Here is a 10,216-nt window from a genome sequence, read left to right as displayed (position 1 = left end):
AACTAGAACATTCCAGATATTACTTTTACCTCTCAAACTCATATTGCCTTTGCTGAGTACAGCAGTCCACTTTATGATTAAGCCCATGGGTGGGGTAAAACACATTAAAGCGAAGGGACATAGAGGGGTTTTTTTTTTTTGTGATTATTATTATTTTAATTATGAAACAAAAAAAAATATTATTATTTCCACTGACATGCAATAAAGTGTTTTTTATTTTTTTTATTTCCTGATTTAAAATGGATGGTGTGTCTTCATTGTAGCACAGGAAAATGTCGTCCCTAGGTAGTCAGTAGGTGAAAACCAATGTTTTTTTCTCAAATAAAATGTTATTGAATGAACAATTGAAAAATTGTGCCAGCAGTACAGTCTCCAGCTAAGTCAAAATACAATACAACATAGGGATTTAAAAGCATAAAAGTATTATATCCATAGAAACATAATAAATCATAAACATTAAGGCTACGTTCACATGTGGGCGTAGCGGATCGTGGGCAGAATCACTGCGATTCTGCCCGCGATCCGAAATCATTGCAAATTGCGGGACGCCTGTGGGATGCCCGTGATTTGCAATAGCACCCCAAACGCTGTGCGATGTTGCCACAATTTCCGCCTGCCGAATCGCTGTAACATTGCGCAAACAGAATCGGGGGACGCATGACACACAAAAGAAGCTCCTGTACCTTTTTGGGCGTCATGCGTCCAGCGATTCTGTTTTTGCGATGTTACCACGATTCGGCAGGCGGAAATCGCGGCAACATCGCACAGCGTTTGGGGTGCCATTGCAAATAACGGGCATCGCACAGGCGTCTGGCGATTTGCAATGATTCTGGATCGTGGGCAGAATCACAGCGATTCTGCCCGCGATCCGCTACGCCCACATGTGAACGTAGCCTCACAGATACATGACTTGCATAAATATGCCCATAGCCCCACACCCCATTACCCAAGGGTAACCTCTAAAACCAATTCGTAATTACTCTCTACTAATGACCAGCCAGGAAAACCAATGGTAATGTGCACCTCTTTATACATCAATAAATACTGCATGGAGTCAAGAGCTCTGCATAGTGTTCTGCCTGGACACTGCAATTAAGTATTCAAAATGGCTGCATCCACTACCACAATTTTTAGACATTGAGTGACTTGGAGTAAACATATTATTTTAATTGGTAGACTGCTGTGAATTCAATCATACTGCTCTCGGTGACAGCTGGAAAAATACATCAGTTGCCGTAATGGCCAGTAAGGTTTTAGCTTTCTTCTTCTAAACTGCACTGCCAAGTCAAAAAAGTAATCAGATTGATTGAGACAGGAATCACAAAAAACTCAATCTAGTTTGTACGAATCAACCGCTGGTTTCCAAAATGATATTTCAATTCGTATGTGAATGATTCCAAGCATATGTCTAATTAATTAACAGCATGTGGCGTAAAACAATAAAACTCATCAGCCAGCTGGAAAATTTCTGTTGCCCATCAGAGGTTTATAGTACAAATAAAGCTAATATGTTCTCTTACTCAGAAACTATAAAATGTTACTATAATCTGCCTGGAAAAAAAATCATAGCGTTAAATCGGCAGAAAAAACACAACAAGGTTTACAATGTGCGCTATATAATATCTGTGAAATAGATTGGTCTTTCCTGTTATATGCTATCTACAGTGTATCCAGGTACAATGCAATGTGTGCAAAGCTCACCTCTTGTACCTGTGTGTATATATATGTATACATATATATATATATATATATATATATATATATGGGTCCATTCACACCAGATGCAGTGGGATTCTGCTGGGCAGTGATTCCAGCACAGTCCCACTGCATGATAAAGCAAAATGCTTTGTCTATTGTGTGACCCATACACACTGCGTTCTGGTGGCGTGCAGGTATGATTCTCTGAAAAAAAAAATTAGCGCATGCACTACTTTTTTTAAGGGCAGCGCAATGTGAGGCACCGCTTTGCACCAGGCGGCCAGTTGGACTTTATGAAATGTCTTTGTCACATTTCAATAAAGTTAGTTTAAAAAAAAAAGGAACATTGTGGTGATCCCGCCGAACCACACTGCACCGCGCACCAGCCGCTGCGTTATAATGCAGTGGGCAATATGAATGGGCCCTAATAATAGTATAATAAAAAAATAAAGATGCAGTATATAAATAGCAATAATAGTACAAAAAAAATTACATGACATAAAGATAAAGGAGCATTTAGATTAATTCAGAAAGGCAAACAGCTGTGCGAAAAGTGAATAACCAATAGTGACCAATCAGATAACATCTTGACTGGTCTTGCAACTCTAAACTGAAAATCTTATGGGGATACTGAAAAAGGATGATGGGGGGGGGGGGGTACTTTGGATGCTGCCTCTTAACATTCAATTTTTCATTTTAAATACAAAACTTTAGGTAGTACAAGACTAAAATAAAAAATGTTTACAGTGCAAATAAAATTTTTAACTTGACCTTATAAGAATTGCATTAATCAACCAGTAAATATTTGAATGCAATTATTCAATATATAATAATAGATTGTTATAATTAAAATATTAATAGAATAGAAGAAAGAAAAGAAGGTTAACATTTATTATAGGTTCAATTCAAAAAGCTAACACAGCATAATAAAGATCCTTACTTTTTTTTTAATTTGATATTTTTAGCTGAGGTCCAATAAAATTTGAAAATTAGAGTCACGTGGCTAAAAATAAAAAGCTCTGTGAATTGAACCTACGATTAGGTTTGGTATAAAGATTAGGTGTGTTGCAAAAAGTGTTAGTAAAAAAAAAAATGCCCTGTGAACTGTTAAAAGTGATAGTGCACATACATGATACAGTAAAATGTCTTGTTTTAATTGATATTTTAATTCGGTGGTTTAATGATTGCAGTGTGTGTGGTGTGCTTGGTCTGTTGCAGTTGGTACCTATCAAGCAGTTTAAAAGGCACACCAATAAGATGAGATGATTCTTGTGTTGGATCAGATTGCCACCCATGGCATTTCTGCATGATTGCGTAAAATTTGTGACTATTATTTCACACATATTTGGGGATAAAAATACATAGAATACTGCAAAAACATTTTTTTCATTAAAAGGGTTGCGGGAAAATGGACAGATTTTAAATAATGACAATAAAAAGTAAGAACAGGTTTGATCTCACACTTTGTGATCCAGCCCAGATTTTAGTGCTGAAATATTTTGCTGAAAGTGAAACTGTTCAGCTAACCGCAAGCCGGTTTTAATCATCTGTAAAGCCTCTTATGTCACACTAAGCAGTGGTTTACTTACACAATAAAAGGGTGAATCATAAAGGTTTGCATTTACTTGGATTGTTAGTCTCTGATCACTAAACCTCTGAATGAAACCTTGTAATATGGTTTTCAGACATTTTCAAATTATGATAGGACGGGTATAAAAAATGTTTAATAACGGACGATGCATTAAAATATCAGTCAAACAGGCACAAAAATATCAGGAAGCCAAGCAGCATTTTTCTGCCACCTTGCTCTTATATCACATTTATTTTTTCTTAGACTATTCATACAGTGAAAGGTAGATCAAGGAGAAAAAAAAGGGGGGGGGGGGGGAATAACTTTTTGCAATTAATGTTCTTCTTGTAACAATATGTAAAAAAATATGTAAAAAAAAAAAACACATAGACGAAATAAACAAAAAAATACACATATAAAGTATTTTTATAGGAGATGATACACCACTATGCAACTATGCAATTTAAACGGTTTAGGGAAAAAAAATGTATTATTTATGAAAGCATCAATCTTTCAAATTAAATACTGAATAGTGTTTTTTTTTTTCCAGGGTTTCTCTTGCATGTTAAAACCCACATTGTGAATAATTCATAAAGTGTGTCTATATATATATATATATATATATATATATATATATATATTACTCAGCAATCAGAACAGAAACAAGCACTGCTTATGGAAATGTTATGCTGCTGTAAATAACCCTTCAAAAATTAAAAAAATAATAAAACAATATATATAAAAATGCACAGTCTATATAGTTATGAAGTATGTAGGGTTAGGATATAATTATGGATATATATTAAAATCTAATAATGCATTTATTTTAGACCAATAAATATCTCCTTTTTCCAAAGACAGATTATTAAAACGTCTTTGTCCAATCACGGGCAACCCTAAGTTAATGCCAGCTTTGCAATGTTTAATCTATACTTTTTAGTGGATGCCAAACTACTTTTTTTAGCTGTGGCTACTCTTGCCAACTTTTTCAGACTTTTACAATCAGGGTAGCATTTTTTTTTTTTCTTCAGAAAAAGGATGTGATAGGCTTCCCAATAAAAATGGGATGTGGGTAAGTGTAATGGCAGCCAAAACCAAGTATTAAATATGTATTTTATCTTAAGACGAAGGAACAAAGGAATTAACATACATCAGCAGAATGAGCCTCTGGAACATGAAAATCTAGGCCAGAATAAATGGCTAAAGTACAAATAGACTTCTTATTGTTAACAGACAGCCTACAGTCAAATGCTACAAGATTGTTTTAGAAGGTTATTTTAGTTTCTAGAAAATGGTGCTTCTGGGATCTTACTGGCAAGCAGATGGATCATACAGGCCCTGACCTCTAACTTTGCCAAGAATTCTCACACAAAGCCCTTTTTATACTGACCGCAAGCTACATTTTTCAGATAAGGCAGCAGAAAAAGAACTGATAAAGAGTCGGTAACATCAGATCTCATTAAAAAATATGTTCATTTTCCCAGCCTTAGTTACTGAGGTTTCTTTGTAAGGACTAATGGTATAATCAAATGAATCCTGACTAGGCGATAATGACCATTTAACATAAACACCTAAAAACACACATGCAAAAAAAAAAAAAAATAAAAGCGCGCACGGGAAAGCGCGCACGGTCTATCTGTTACTGTTTCCGCAGCGAGAACGCAAGCCTTGCCAACAAACTGAACTTACCATGTGATCGTAGACGTCTCCTGGAGTTCACTTGAGCATTTCTCCCTCCTGTTCCATTTCACATTTTGCTTGCAGTCCTCCTTTGCATTGTGCAGCTTTTGCTCGCTTGCAAGAGGCCCCGGCTCCAAGAGCTGGCTAATTTCCCTGTCATTCAATCCCAGTCCTACTTTCGGAATTAAGCAGATGTGCACTTTTTTTTTTGCAGGAGCTCCGCTCTGTAGAACATGATCATCTTTCAAGGCAGGGATAGAAGAAACAAATAGAGGGTTTATATTCCTTTTTTTTCCCTGTCCTGGAGAGTCACGTAAAGATGCAGAAGAGTGAGGAGTAAAGGGTTGGTGTTAGGAAGTTACAGAAAGCAGAGAGGGAAAGAGCTGAAAGTGAGTGCAGAATCTCAACTCTTGGAAACTTCCTCTTTCTTGCTAGGCTAAGCTAACCTCCTTCACAAAACTTTGGAATGTAAAGGGAGGACTCTCAGAGAGGCCCCAGTTAGACAAGCCTTTCTTAATCAATTAGCTTGCAGGCATTACTTGTGACCTGAGGTCACACAGCAGAAGTGTGTGTAGGGTGTTCCTTAAAGGAATACAAAATCAGCGTTTTCTCAGTGCATTTGATACAAAACACCCCCCAAGAGATGTTCAGGCAGAGCAGGTATCACATCTCACATCGGTTGGGAGTGAAGCAATATGAACTGCACAGCTAGACAAAAACAATTCCAAGCCTGTTTATTGCAGTCTTCTTAGATGATAGTCTCCGGAGACTGAGGATCTCCTTACCTGCAGTATCTGTAATAATGTGCTATTAGGATTGTGTACAGCTTCTGCTAAGAAGGCAATCTGTTCCGGGGTTGGTTTTATTAAAAACGTACGCATTGTTCATAAAACTTTTTATACCGGTATGAGGCTAAGTCTCTACAAGTCTAAATGCAGAAGCAGAGAACATATTGCTCCTACTTGGCCGTGCTCCCACCTTGTAGGTCTTTGGTATACCAAGCATTTGAGGGGATTTATTAAAGCTGGAGTACTGAATCTGGTGCAGCTGTGCATGGTGGCCAATCAGCTTCTAACTTCAGCTTGTTCAGTTAAGCGTTGACAATAAATCTGGAAGCTGATTGGTTTCAATGCACAGCTGAACCAGATTTTGCACTTTCCAGTTTTAGTAAATCTCCTCCATTGTCTGCAACATTAGGAACAGTATAAAGCACCACAAAGCCTTATGCCCCGTACACACGCGTCAATAATTGGCCGTGAATTTTCGGCCAACGTCCGATCGGCCGAATTTTTGGCTTGTTAGTATGATGCTTCCGACAACCGACTCTGACTTTTCGGCCGAAAAAAATCTGGTGTGCAAGCTATAAAATTTTTGTTGGCCGTCAACATAACGGCCGATTTTCCGTCAGTCAGTACAGATTTCGGCAGACAAAAATCTGATGAGCAAGACTGGGCATGCTCAGAGAAGAAAAAACACACGGAAAGTAAACCAGCACATGACATCACTTCTGAAGTAGATTTTCGTTAGCCGAGAAAATTTGTGTGCAGTCTATAGCACATTTCAACCAACACAACACCACTCTGGACAAAAGTCGGACGATCGGTCGGCCGATAATCGTTGCGTGTGTACGAGGCATAGGGCTACATTCCTGGATAAAGGAGAAATGTCACCAGTACACCAAGATCTCAAGAATGGGTCCAAAATTACATCATAGTTACAGAAGCAGCATTTCTGAGTCTTGCAGGGCCCCTTCATCAGGCATTTGACTTGCCTGATCAAGGGACCCTGTAGGATTCTGAAACGTCACTTCTGTAACTATGATGTGATCACTGAATAAAGCTTTGCACCCATTCTGGAGATTCTGGTGGGCTGGTGACATTTCTTGTTTATCCTGGAGTGGGACTTTAAGCTTTGTGCAGCTTTATACTGTTTCCAATATTGCACAAAATGGAGGAGATTTACTAAAACTAGAAGCTGCAAAATCTGGTGTTCCAGCCGTGGTCGCTGCAGCACCCACTTTACAGCCATTCTCCCTACTGTGTGCATTGGGAATATTGTGCTGTCAGGATAAAACACATTTTTGACCATACCTCGCTCCCTCCTTAACCCATGCTGAAATTACTTTTTTTTTCTCCTTACCTTGTGAAGCCAGGTTTCCCCTCCAAGTCCCTCATCGCTGCTAGGGACCAGTGATCTAGCTCTACAATGACCCCTCCGATGATGGCAAGTCCTTTGCTACCTCCCATTGATGATGTCATCCTCTTCTGGATCCTAACAGGTCCAATAGGAAGCATTCGCAGCATGCAGAAACTGACGTGGAAACCCAAGAAGGACCCCAAGCAGGAAATAAGTAGAAGGGAAGGAGACTCTGGAAGATTAGCCCAGAGTAGGGCTCTAAAGCTTCAAAATTTGAACTGTAGGTTCAATTGAGAACTTAACATCAGAGTTCATAGAAGAGGCCCACAGAACCTTCAAGACTGTTTGTGTGGAAGAATGGGCCAAAATAACACCTGAGCAATGCATGTGACTTACAATGGCTTTTGTACGAAGTATTAAATCTATTTCAGTTAGCACGTTCAATACTTTTTCCCTGTGTCGCTCCATTTTATTACACATAACTAGAGTTGAGCGGACACCTGGATGTCCGTGTTCGGCGGGTTCGGCCGAACTTGAAAAAAAAGTCCGGGTCCGTGACCCAGACTTTTTCCAAACTTTACCCGGACACCGAACCCCATTGAAGTCAATGGGGACCGAACTTTCAGACACTAAAATGGCTCTAAAAAACCAATGGAAAGGGCTAGAGTGCTGCAAATGGCAGCAAAATGTAGTTAAGAGCATGACAAGTGCTCTTAAAAAAATAAAATTCCCCTTTAAATTTGTAATTTTTAAATAGCAGATTAGAACCGCAATCTGTAGTAAAATATAGCTGAACGCTGCACACAACAGACCGATAAAAATATTTTTTTTTCTCCCTCCTCCTCCTCAGTGGGCTCAAGTGAGGGCAAAAAGATCGTTCACTGCACCACCCCCCACACAGCAAAATCGATGTAGATCGCTAACGGACGATAGTTCTGTCCTGTGTCTCCTAATCTCTCCCTGCCTACTCTCTCCAGCCTGTCCCTAAAATGCTCAAATATCTTTCCCTGCCTACACTCCGACCTGTCCCTGCATTCTTTTCGGGCACAATGTTGTTTTTCCCTGTCTGTCCCTAATCAGCAGCAGCCAGCACCGGTGTGTGTGCTCTCTCCCTACACTACAGCAGACTGACGCACAGCACGCTGGGTCTCCAGCTTATAAAGACCTGGGTCACATGAGGCTTCAGCTGGCCAATCACAGCCATGCCATTAGTAGATATGGCTGTGATGGCTTCTATGGCACACCAGTTAAACGCTTGTTGATTGGCTGTTGAAAGCCCGCCATTAAAACCGCGCCATTCCATACAGGAAATAAAATTACCGAACAGGGATTTTAAACCCGAACATATAGTAAAGTTTTCGGGTCCGTGTCCGGGTAACAAAAATCCAATTATCCGGTACAGACCCGAACAATACAGTCCGTGTTCGCTCAACACTACACATAACTTAAATTCTGAACTTTTTTGCTTTGGTTTCTTTATATGTATGGATTGCATGGGTTGTTACCGACATGTGGTGAAGTTTTTAATGTCAATAGCACCTTTAGAAATATATTTACCTAGAAAAATGGTAACATGTTCAATACCTATTTTACCTGCTTTATATATATATATACACAATATCTTACAAAAGTGAGTAAACCCCTCACATTTTTATAAATATTTTATTATATCTTTTCATGTGACAACACTGAAGAAATTACACTCTGCTACAATATAAAGTAGTGAGTGTACAGCTTGTATAACAGTGTAAATTTGCTGTCCCCTCAAAATAACTCAACACACAGCCATTAATGTCTAAACCGCTGGCAACAAAAGTGAATACACCCCTAAGTTAAAATGTCCAAATTGGGCCCAACTAGCCATTTTCCCTCCCCGGTGTCATGTGACTCGTTAGTGTTACAAGGTCTCAGGTGTGAATGGGGAGCAGGTGTGTTAAATTTGGTGTTATCGCTCTCACTCTCTCATACTGGTCACTGGAAGTTCAACATGGCACCTCATGGCAAAGAATTCTCTGAGGATCTGAAAAAAAAATTGTTGCTCTACATAAAGATGGCCTAGGCTATAAGAAGATTGCCAAGACTCTGAAACTGAGCTGCAGCACGGTGGCCAAGACCATACAGTGGTTTAACAGGACCTCGCCATGGTCGACCAAAAAGGTTGAGTACACGTGCTCAGTGTCGTATCTAGAGGTTTTCTTTGGGAAATAGATGTATGAGTGCTGCTAGCATTGCTGCAGAGGTTGAAGGGGTGGGGGGTCAGCCTGTCAGACCATATGCTGCCCATTGCATCAAATTGGTCTGCATAGCTGTTGTCCCAGAAGGAAGCCTCTTCTAAAGGTGATGCACAAGAAAGCCTGCAAACAGTTTGCTGAAGACAAGCAGACTAAGGACATGGATTACTGGAACCCTGTCCTGTGGTCTGATGAGACCAAGATATTTGGTTCAGATGGTGTCAAGCGTGTGTGGCGGCCAACAAGTGAAGAGTACAAAGACAAGTGTGTCTTGCCTACAGTCGAGCATGGTGGTGGGAGTGTCATGGTCTGGGGCTGCATGAGTGCTGCTGGCATTGGGGAGCTACAGTTTATTGAGGGAACCATGAATGCCATCATGTACTGTGACATACTGAAGAAGAGCATGATCCTCTCACTTCAGAGACTGGGCCACAGGGCAGTATTCCAACATGATAACGACCACAACCACACCTCCAAGATGACCACTGCCTTGCTTTAGAAGCTGGCTAAGCATGTCTCCAGACCTAGTCCCTATTGAGCATCTGTGGGGCATCCTCAAACGGAACATGGAGGAGTGCAAGGTCTCTAACATCCACCAGCTCCGTGATATCATCATGGAGGAGTGGAAGAGGACTCCAGTGGCAACCTGTGAAGCTCTGGTGAACTCCATGCCCAAGAGGGTTAAGGCAGTTCTGGAAAATAATGGTGGCCACACAAAATATTGACACCTTGGGCCCAATGTGGACATTTCAGTTAGGGGTGTACTCACTTTTGTTGCCAGCGGTTTAGACATGAATAGTTGTGTGTTGAGTTATTTTGAGGGGACAGCAAATTTACACTATTATACAAGCTGTACACTCACTATTTTACATTGTAGCAAAGTGTAATTTCTTCAGTGTTG

This window comes from Pelophylax lessonae (genome assembly GCF_965119305.1).
Source record: "Pelophylax lessonae genome assembly, chromosome: 2".
NCBI lineage: Eukaryota > Metazoa > Chordata > Amphibia > Anura > Ranidae > Pelophylax > Pelophylax lessonae.
The sequence above is the reverse complement of the archived record's forward strand: the minus strand, read 5'-3'. Positions refer to the sequence as shown.